Raw genomic sequence first — 11,591 nt, 5'->3', positions numbered from 1 at the left:
TATATATAGAGCAAGTGTCCTACCCTCCAGCCATCTTGCACCGCCATATTTCTAAGGAATCCCCCCAATCCAGGCCGTCTGAGAGCACGTTCGGTATTTTGGGTGAACACTTGCATCCTCAGATGAGTGAGTGACGAAGGGTGAGTGAAAGAGCGCTGGAATCTAAAATGTAACCACTTGATGGTTTCTTCTCAAAATAGACCAAATACTACACACTTAACCTTTCAAGGTCATTGTATGTCATTCACATGTAACAACTTGATGATGCGTCCACTCTAATTAATAAGTATCAATGTGTCGCTGTTGCACACGCCTTGTATGAATTCGGCCTCAGATCGATACTAAATGTTGGAGCATGGCACGACACTTACTAACACATTTGTGTGTGTTTTCTCCATGCTGTGTGCATAATGTTTTGAATTTCTTTTTGTTGGTCAAAAACTGCATAGGGCATCCTAAGTGGTGCACGATACTGCAAGATTATCGATAAGCATTTGATTATTCACGCAGTCAAGCCACTTCCTCCGTCTCTGTCTAAGCCATTCTTGAGAAATAGATGAAAACACCAACTTTCCAAATGTTGAAACGCCCTGCTGTGACAGAGAACTTGAGGGCGAATCTTTTTAGAATAGAGTGTGGCCTTGTTTGCGCCGCTTCTTCAGTATCTCCAGCAGACTTCCAGACGTGCCTGCTCAATTCAGAACGGAGTCTCTGTCCCACAGACTAGGACGTGAGGTTAGTTACAGGTTGTGATAACAAGTGAGTTTCAAGAAAACTCACAAAATAAATCAACACACAAAAACAAAACAAAACAAGTATATACCAGTTCTTGCATATTTTCCGGTTGAACCTCCCAGAATGTTACGGGGTGAGCTACGTGTGCTTTGAGAGAATTCTCGATTGAGCGGTCGAGGTAAAATCCCACCGGGGTTTCACATCAAAGTCTGAGAGCCTTGTGGGAATCATTGAGTGGCGAATAACTTTTTTTTCCCTCTTGTTCCACAGCAAGCATCGCTGATATCTCAGATGGGGGAGGTAATAAATGGTCTTAGTGCCGGATGCAATGGAAAATCCCTCTCTGTGCAGACGGGCTTTGTGCATTGAATCGGAAGTTGCTGCACAGGATGCACTGTTCTTCTGCCTGATGTAAGTGTCTTTGCCAGACAATGAACAGACCATCGCCATAGCTATGCAAGTAGGTGGAATCTGATGTACAAATCCTAGTTGTTGTCTTTTTACCCAAATCTTCCTGTAGTGTGGCCATTCCAACTGGTGAACTTTTGATTTGAAACATTGCTTCTCCAATCACCACAAGTCACAGAAAGTTGACAGTTAAGACCTGATGTCAAAATTGATACTGTCTTTACCCGTTACTTATTTTGTGCTGTAGGCTGTAGACGGAGGGCTGAATAATTTATTTTCTGGTGAACTGTACTTTTTTTGGTAGGCTAATTGTGTGTTTGTGTGTGTTTGTGTGTGTGTGTGAGATCCCTCCGTAGCGGAGGTCAGCAGTGTAAACCCAGCATCAATCACCCTTCGAGCAGAGCCCTCACCGTTTTTATGAAGCACCTCGGAAAACTCTGAGAAAAGTTTGGTGGGAGTGGAAATCGGTGCGTTAGCCCCCGAACGAGTGACGGAGACGAATTGGAGGCCAAGTATGAAAACTCGGGGAGAGTCCCCCCGCCATCTCTCATGCTAATTAGAGGGCACCCGGAGTGCGACAGTGAACTCACGCAGCTTCCGCCACGGAGGCATCCCTCAGCTTCGGCTCAATTTGCCTTTTTGACCCTGATTGTGCACCCGAAGGGGTTGAGCTCCATTGGAAATGTATCATATTCTAAATTAAGACTTGAAATGGAGAATTTGAGGACATTCTCACAAGTGGAGCTAATCAGGATGTCCCAACTACATATCTGCTTAAATGAGAACTTCTTTTTTTATATAAAATATAATATATTAAAATATTCTTTTAAACATGAATGCGGATAAACTTCATCAGGTTTTACCCAGTGGTCCTCAAATTCCCTCAGCCCGCTCACTGTTAGGCGACAGAGCTTTGGGGACGTTGTGTGTAAGTCTGCCCAAACCACTTCGTAGCCATCACAGACAATTTGCTGTTATTGCCACTTCATTTGTTTTCTGAATGTCGCAGGATATCAAAACGTGGCTTCTCATTTACCAGCTTTTCATACCTTAATTCTTTGTGATGAAAATCACTAAAATCAATTCATAAACAATAAGTTTTCTTGAAAGGGGCAATGAGCGATTTTGTTTGCCTGTTTGTCGTCAAACGTAATAGAGAGACAGTTGTCCAAGTCGCCATATAAGTCGTCAATCACGATTCAAAGTGTTTTTACGGGTGAAGAGATAAAACCAGAGCATTTCCTACTGGACAAAAAAAAATATTTTACATCAGCAAAAATATTTAGTGGCAACCTTTTTCAACCCACCCTTGTTACCTTTGGAATCCCAAGCCAAGAAAAACTGACAACTAAAGGCTTATGGCTCATTAAAGAGCAAATGGATATTTCTTGCCACATCTACAAAGGACAGAATATCGGTATGTAGATTACCCAGCAGTCTCACGATTTGCACGATTTACTTCTCAAACATCGGCAAAGTCGACCATCGGCACTGGGAAAACGTGATAAAAACGATTGACAATACGACCTCACTGGCGGAGAATAATACCTTTTTCCTCCCAACGCGCCGACCGTTCGGCCGTCACCCGGGATTATTTGCCTGCCAAACAAATAATCTGTCTTAATCCTGCGTGGCAGCTGTGCAACCCGCAGCGCCCCACCCGCCACTTAGCTAGAGCTCTAATGTCGCTTTAATGAACATTTGACATAGTTGGGTCCTGAGCTCTGCTGACTCACAGCTGGATATGCCACTGATTACACAAGTTAATGGCCGCCGTTTATAATTTTATGTCGTGACGCGGGACAGGCTGGGGGCGCTGTGTTTACGCGAGCTTTCTGTGACTAATGGCTTCTTGGCAGCACTATTTTTTTGTTTTTTTTTTCTTCTTTAATGCAGGTCAAGGTCGAGCACGCTGAACGCTGAATTATTCCATACACAGATGAACTCCAAAGTGCACGTACCAATACATTTTTTCGTGGAAAACGCCTGAAGCACAAATTTGAATGGAAACAAAGACACCTTGTGCTTGTGTGACCACTGGAAAATATTGGGCAAGGAAAATATTGGGCGGTGACTAAAACATATGATGCTGCAAGGGTGTGAAAAGCTTGTGTGAACGCGGGCCGACCGTCATTCATTACATATTATTTTAAAAATTGTCGGCTAAGATTTTTAAACCATTTGGCTCTCTGACGTGCCTCGGTCTCTCACCACTGTTGCACCAGAGACTGCGACGCCAGGACTAAAGGAAGGACTGAAATATTTTTCCTTTTCCCGCCTGCCGATAAATTAAGTCACAATCGGACAATTCCCCTTCACTCTGAAAGACACTGAGGACACATAGCTTGGCCTTCTGCTTGGACTCGTGAAGTCTAAACCGATGAATGGGCCACCTCACTGGGTCTTGATAGATTCTAACGATTCTGATTAGACATGTTTTCAGGACAGTGCCACTTTCATGACTGATGTGATAGTTGACAGTTGTCTCACACAGATGAGAGAAAATCAATTAAATGTAAATAAAAAATGCAACATTAAATGGCTATGATTCATACATACATACATATAACAGGGAAGACTGCTCTGCGTACCATATTTTTGTGACTGGCAATCATCCATGACATTCACCTGATGGAAAATAATGAACCGTTCCTTTTCTGACAGCATTAACTTAGGAGCATGGGATTGGTCTGACCTTCCAGTAGTCCGAACTCCCATTAGTCCAACCCTACAATAGTCCAACAGTCAGAGTAATGAGAGTTCAAACTAATGGGATGTCCTCATTACTTTAAACTGGACTAGTTAGCACTAGTCCAACTCTCCATTTCTACCATTCACCATACACCAATTCTTCCAATTCATCTGTAAGACATGTTGCATATTTGAGGCGGTGGGGGATCCCCACGCAGGACCTCTCTGCTGGCTGGCCTCGGCCGGATGCATTTCCTCCACGGCGGTGCCTCGCGACTGGCTCCGGGTCGGATTGGAAGGGCTTGGAAGGACTACTCAGCTGCTTATATTGTGTTTCTCTCTCTCCGCTCACTTTTGGATTTATGTCAATAAAGTTTTTTTTTTTTTTATTATTTTTTTGCAGAGAGCGAATGAGCTGCATCTGATGCAACGTTTCAGACGAGAAAGTAAAAATAAAGGGACTGATGACAACGGGGCTAATGTGTTGAGACAGGAAAGCTCCAAGGATGAGGGTTTTGCCAAAGGACGCTTTAACCACAGGCTGAATCACAGCTCTTAAATTCTGTTTAAATCAGATTTAGTTTCGTCCGACTCAGACACTGCAGACCATCAAAGTGGCGAAATGTCACGATTAAAATGCGCAACGAGTGCAACCAGCTGCGAGACTGGAATAGACGCGTCGCCTTTTTTTTTTTTTTTACCCCCCGCACACGTTGTGATCCGAGACACCCCATCTGTCCGTCTGCGGCTGTTCGTGATGGCAGCTGCCATTTTCGATTTCGATCAAAAGCTCCTCGTCGGTCAGCGGATGGCCCTAGAAACGTCCACGTTTCAGGGTCAAGAAGGAATCGCAACTGTGTCAGATATAAATTCCTTAAGGCTCAACAGACACACACAGTTTGCTGCTTGGGATGCCAAGGACCATATGAAGGTCAAGACCTCACGTGACAAATGTTGCCAGAATATCGTAAATGATTTATTTTTTAACACATTTTTTTAAAGGGCAATTGAGCGAGTGTGTAAACAGCAGAAGAACTGATTTGGTCTAAAGTGCTCTAGACTTTCAGATCTGTTTTCATCAAAGCCAAAGCCAGTTAAAATAAAACTAAACCACTTTTAATCAAATTTTAGCGGAGGCAGCCCCGTCATTGATGGTGGTCTCCTTGGAAATGTGACATGGTGACAAAGTTCTGGAAACACAAGGCAACTCTCTGGATTTAGTTTTTTTTTTCGAGGATCGTTTTAGCTCTTTTTTAGAAGTTGCGGCATGCTGGGTAGCACAACTGTTCCAAGGGGCGGGAGGAGACAGAGATTTACGTGCACCAATGTGCATGCGTGGCCGGTCCACCTTTGCAAAAAAGAGGCTCAAAGGTGCTGGAAATCAAATGCCGGCGAGGACGTGTGATGTGACGCCCCAGAAAATAATACAAACATACTGACCAATCTGACGACGACGACAATTGCTTATAGACACTTTCAAAGTCCCACTGATTGTCACATCCTGAAGGGTGCGAGATCTGTCCTCCACATCTGACTCATCCCCTAGAAGGAGCAGTGAGCAGTACTGGTGGCACGCCCATTGGGATTGGTGATTGTAATTTAACCCCTCCACGTTCAACCCTCAAAAGTGAGCGCCAAGCAGGCAGTCGATGGGTACTATTTTTTTGTCGCCTTTGGTATGACCCCGACTGCGGGTGGTGCCCTTAAAGTCCCTGTCTTAGGGCAGACACATTAACACTTTGGCCACTGAGCTGCAGAAACAGTGACTCGCTCTCTACATGGAGCTTTATGCATGCTTCAAATGGTAAATGGTAAATGGACCTCACTTTTATAGTGCTTTTCAACACCGTCACCGTCATTGTACCCCAAAGCCCTTTGCAATGGCCTCTCATTCACCCATTCACACACACATTCATACACCAATAGGTGGCTGCTGCCACGCAAGGCTCTGCCAGGCCCATTGGAAGCAACTCAGAGGTCATTGTCGTACCCAAGGACACTTCGACATGTGGACAGTTGGAGCCGGGACTTTAAACGCCAATACTTTCATTCAATCATTGGACAACCTGCCCCACCAACTGCAGCCACAGCGCCCCCACGCTTCAGGGGAATCCAGGCAGCCCATTATGTTGCGTCGGCAAGGTACATCCTTGACGAGCGGAAAAGCAGCGCACGTTTAACGCCAATGTTTAACAGGAAAACCCGAAATTTGACGATGGAAGTCATAGCAAAAATTACAAAAAACAAGGTGTGAAGAATGGGCAAATTCACAGATTTGGATGTTTTTCAATAGATACTTCATTACAGTTTAATTTCTCTTTATCATAAGCATGCTCGGATCTGTTTCAAACGCCATAACCCCTTCAAGAATTCCTCTCGGAGTGGCTCATTAGTTCTCGATACTTGTCATTCTTGGCAGAGGCTTTGAGCTTAAGACCCGGAATAAACACCTCATATCGCTCACGCATTGTGCGGAATGATTAGAGCCACAACTTCAAGGTTTCAATGGCACGAGGCAGCCTTCAATTCTCATTAGCCTTCCTTCTCGCCCTCTTTTAATCTCCCGCCTCCACATGCCTCGCACAGTCACACTATTGTTCATCCGGCACAATTTGTTTACCTGGAACTCGGCTGGGGGTCTCACAGGGTACTGGAGGGTGGAATTTCCTCTAAGACCTGCCGCACATGTCAGCGACCCAGTTCCTTGGCAACTCCGGCAGGGTTCACGCGCATCAAGCCCAATCCGGTGAACGGCATCGACATTATGAAAATGAGCATCCGTTCTGGTAAAAATCTTTTTTTTGTGTTGACTGGAGAAAAGTGTTGGATGGAGGGGGGCCAACAAAAAGTCACGGCTGGACTGTTTGTGGTGAACGACTACACTCAGCTGAAGAACTAAGCTTCATGAGAGAAATAAGAGACAGAAAGAAATCAAGGTGATTTGCTCCACAAACAAGCCTAAGTAGTACAAAATGGTTTGTGGCAAAGAGACAAAAGGAACAGACAGGCAAAAAAAACAACAACAACTAAGAATTGGTCAACTAAAGTAAGAAAATGTGAAGCAGCATACGGTAAGTATGGCTTTTACGGCCATACAGAAAAATGCCCATGATTATCAACATGTTAGTTGGTTGTATTCTTTTTCTAAACAAATCTAGTAATTACTAAATGGCAATTAAAAGTAAAATACAAAACAAAAACATTCTAAAAGTTAATGAAGCTAATGCTATTTGGGAGGCTGTGTCATGGAAACATTTTGGGACCCCTGGTTTAGCATATTTGTAATTATAATATATACATAGCTCCTGCAGTTTACCTTTTCCCTAGCTCAACAAGATCTACAAAATCCCAACCCAAGATGTTAAACCTCAGTGGAGGCAAGTCATACTAGCGCTAAGGATCAGCGGAGGAGTGACTGGTGCAAACCCTTTTTGGGGACAGACTGCAAAAAATCTTTCTAACTGCTCCTTTTGAGGTGAAAAAGGGGACAAAGAATTCATCTGTAGTTCATCAACGAAAAAACACACAAACAAAAAAACGCCACATTATTCACTAAAGAGGCTTGAAGCTGTCAACACCGGAGAACTGGTTGCTCCTTAAGAAATGCGTTGTCACGCCTCAGCGGCCTCTTTGCTGTCTTTATGTATCTGTTTGCCGCCCTGAGGCGACAGGAAGCTGTGTCTGAGCTTAAGCGCTGAGGAAGAGGAGCCGGGAGTCGCCCGCAGTCTCAGGCACACATCCCGCCACCACAAAACAGCGGCACCAGCGCCAAAACCCCCCACCGCCGTGTCTCGTTCTCCTTCTGCGCGGTCGCTGCCACTGTTTGTCTGAATCATCGGAGGCATCCAATCTTCCGCTGAATTTTTTTTTTTTTTTTTTTCTACGCCGGAACTTCACAAGCAAACTGGGATACCTTGTCTACCTTCTTCTTTGTTGGTTTATTTGAGAGTTCACCTTAAATACAAAACGCACCGTCAAGTGGGCTGGATTATCCACAAAGGCTTCATTAGGAATATGACGGCACAGGCTGGCAGCTACCTGGGAGCAAGAACCTTGCTCTATGTATATGCTTTCTTACACACTGGACATTTAAGTACTTTCTATATTTTTTCATTGAAGTAAATAGTTTGGTATTTCAAGGACCTACAAGTTACGTCTACCACCAGCTTGCGAGGTAAGTGCACAACGTCGTAAGTCGCGAACAGCATAGTAAATTATTCAGAGAAAGCACATTTTGTAAATTCTATTGTCTCAAATCCAAATCTTGTTAAAAAAAAACCCATCTGTAGGTACCATTACCAGCATCGACGGTACAACCTTTGGTTTCAGTTGCTTTCGGCTCAGAATGAAAATTGGTGGTATCGCTTGTCACTCGTACAGTTTTTCACTATTTCAAAGCTGCGTGGTAAAAGTATGAAAAAGTGTTTATGGGAATTATTCAAAGGCACAAATATATATCGGACTCTTGATTCTTGCTGAGACAGTCTGAGGCAATGACTTGAATATTCTTTGTAAAGTGAAATAATGTTATTTGAATTCTGAGTGATTCTGAGGCCTGATATGAATGTTTGGTTGCTTAAATTACCACACAGTACACTCTTACACTGTTACAGTTACTTGTGCAGTGCATGTACTTTATCAGTGTACTATTCCAGTACTGCAAAGACAAAGTAGGCACAAAACATGATCCGTCCCAATTCCCAAACGAAAAATTCAAAACAGTCCAAGAAGTTAGCACAGATACCACAGGAATCTTTTTTTTCCAAATTTCAAGCTGTAGCAACAGCGATGAACCATAACTAAAAACACACCGAGGGCACTGTTGTAAAATTCAAGTCTTTTTTTTTTTTTCAGTATTCCCTATAAATAGTCTACTATCGCAACAGATTTTGATATGCATTAATCACATTCCCATTTGTATGCTTTTCAAGGTCTTCAGACGCGCAAAGTATACGATGCCACGAGTGAGAATGAAAGATGACAATATCAAAGAGAAAGCCCCCCCCCCGCCTTGGTGCCACGCTAGCCTCACCCATGGGCTACCACAACTGCCGCCGGGTCCCGCCGTCGACGCCACTTTCAATGCCACAGTCAGCGAGAGCGTCGATTTGAAGTTGGCTCGACCTTGATATCACCGGGCCTGCTGTGGAGAATCTTAAAAAAAATGAATTAAAAAATAAAAGCTTTAGATCATTATCTAAATTCAAAACGTAGACGGCTGAAGGGAAGTCAAGTAAGTAACGTGCGCACAAATTGCATATATGTGGGTTCGTATCTACAAATTTACATTCCAAGGAAGTCCTTATCAAGGTTTTTGCACAGTTGGATGCATCCGAATGTCCTCAAGCTTTAAAAACGAGGCACACAGGGGTTAGATGAGCAGAGCAAGCTTAATAAATGCACTTTAAAATAAAAAAATAAAAAAATCGTTGTACATGGATCATCGTCCCATCATTTGTACTAATGTAACAACCATTACTGTCTTTATTTATTGCTGTGACACCATGGATTTCACCCATGGGGGATCAATAAAGTTTTTTCAATTCAATTCAAGTCGATTCAGATTTATGCTTTTTTTGCTTCCAAATATTTACCCAAGCTCGACGCTGCTCACTCTTGCAAAGAGTGGGTAAACTGTCAAATGTTTTGTCACACCTTTGACGACTTTATTCATTTACTTTCGAGAATGATGTGAAAATGTGTTGCCTAAAAACACACTTCCGTTTGCTTCCCTCGTTTTTGTCTGCTGGCTAGTCCGTTTGTTTTTTTTTTACGCTTAACTAATGTGAGGTTCAGTCGCAACTGAATCGGCATTGCCAAAAGTACAATGAATATAATATGTCTGTTGAACAATATGTGATCAATCATCCCCCTCCCCGACTGTCCCCCCCCCAAAAAAAAAAATCACATGATGCAACATAATTTCAGTTCATGCGTAACAATTAAGGCTGACAGCGTTAACGCATTAATCGCGATTAGTTAAATACAATTCATAAATACGTTTTTTTTTTAAAAATCGCATTTCAAACGTACGCGCATACCTCTGCGGCCGGCTTGCGCCTTGCAGCGATGTTTCAGCGTTTGGTCTATTTTGTGTACGAGTGATCTGTTCCAAGCTGGACAGGAAGTCACTCATAGAAACACGAGAAAATCCTCTCCGGTAAGTCTTCAAAATAAAAAGCAATTTTCAAAATAAAATATCGCGATTGATAAACGCGATCATATTAGTGCACGATAGATTTTTTCAGGATCTAAACAGAGTGTGAAAGAGATGAAAACAAACAAAGAAACGCGCTGTTTGTCTAGACACACAAACAAACAGGGAAATAGCGAGAGAGGGGGAGAGAGGAGTTGTTGTCAAGTCAAGATGGACAATGTGAAATTGATCTTCATGGAAAAAAACAGCTCTGAATTGGAGCAAAGAAATGTGCGTCTAGAGTGAACAGGAGGGCTGCAGGTCGCATAAAAGTTTTGTGGGCGTCCGCATCCGGTGTGAACCCAGCATAAGCCTTTTTGTCCCTTTTACTAACCCGTAGTGGGCCCCTCTGGCCGATTTCTGGAAAGAAATACTTTACATTATGGGGATAAAACTGCCTTGAAATGAAATAACAATTGTACACATGCAATTCAAACCACGATTAATCACAGTTAACTATGAAGATTCTGCGATTAATCGCAATTTAAAAAATTAATTGTTTGATAGCCCTAGTAACAATGTTTGGTCTGCGTTCTGGAAAGTAGTCCCGTGCAGTTATGGGCAGCTCATGTCACTGTGCGTCTTCAGTGTTAGCTAAAGAATTTTTTTTTTTTGCACCGTTGAAACTGGAAACCATACAAATTATGTTCAAAGGAGAAAAGGGAAAAAAAGCAAAACTAAAAAAAAACAACCTGTTGGTTCAGACAAGGGGTGGGCAAACTACGCCCCGAGGGCCATATGCGGCCCGTTAAGCTTTTTAATCCGTGCCGCCAAGCTTGAAGAAACTATATTGATAGTACATAAGTCATAAAATAGCTGGATTTCATCAATTGTTTTTCCAGTGTGTTCAGAGTCATTTCAATAAAGAGCTAAATACCGTGGGGCTTCATAAACACATATTTTGTCGTAACTTTTCTTTGGTTCATTTTCAATAGACATTAAAGCACACTACAGCTCCCATGATATATATTTTCTCCTTTGAGGTGGCTCACCACCACAATGTCCATCTACTCCCATTGTGGCCTCAGCAGTCAAAATGTTCGCCCACCCCTGGTCCAGACAAAAATGGAATCCGCAAGGTTGGAAAGTGGTACTGCTTGGTACCGCTTGACCAAACTTCCGGTGGGAGCGACGTTCCGGAGGGTTGTGAGGGGAGAGGGAACGTATGGGGGTAGGGGTGGGGGGGAGCGTGACAGGCTGAGGGTGCCGCGTCAGGACCGCCACAACACAGCTGCCTGCTGCTTAGAGGGTGATGGAGAGAATGCGGCAATCCATTGGCTGCAGGCTTAGTAGATTCCAGTCCAATGGTGAGCCACAGAGGGAGAGAGAGAGAGGGGGGGGCCGGGGGGGGGGGTGTGATGAGAGAGAGTGAGAAAGAGAGAGAGAGAGAGAGAGAGAGAGAGAGAGAGAGAGAGGGTGTGTGTGTGTGTGAGTGAGGGGGGGGGGGGGGAGTGAAGTGAGGGAGAGACCTGGTTTCTCGATCGCTAATCTTGTCCTCGCGACGCACTCGCTCAGCGCGAGCAATTAGACTCGGCGCCCGTTTTTTTCTCCTCAACACCCC

Source organism: Nelusetta ayraudi, unplaced genomic scaffold (genome assembly GCF_046127955.1).
Source record: "Nelusetta ayraudi isolate G7.1 ecotype Tasmania unplaced genomic scaffold, CSIRO-AGI_Nayr_v1 ptg000006l, whole genome shotgun sequence".
Taxonomy (NCBI): domain Eukaryota; kingdom Metazoa; phylum Chordata; class Actinopteri; order Tetraodontiformes; family Monacanthidae; genus Nelusetta; species Nelusetta ayraudi.
Note: the sequence above shows the minus strand (reverse complement) of the source record.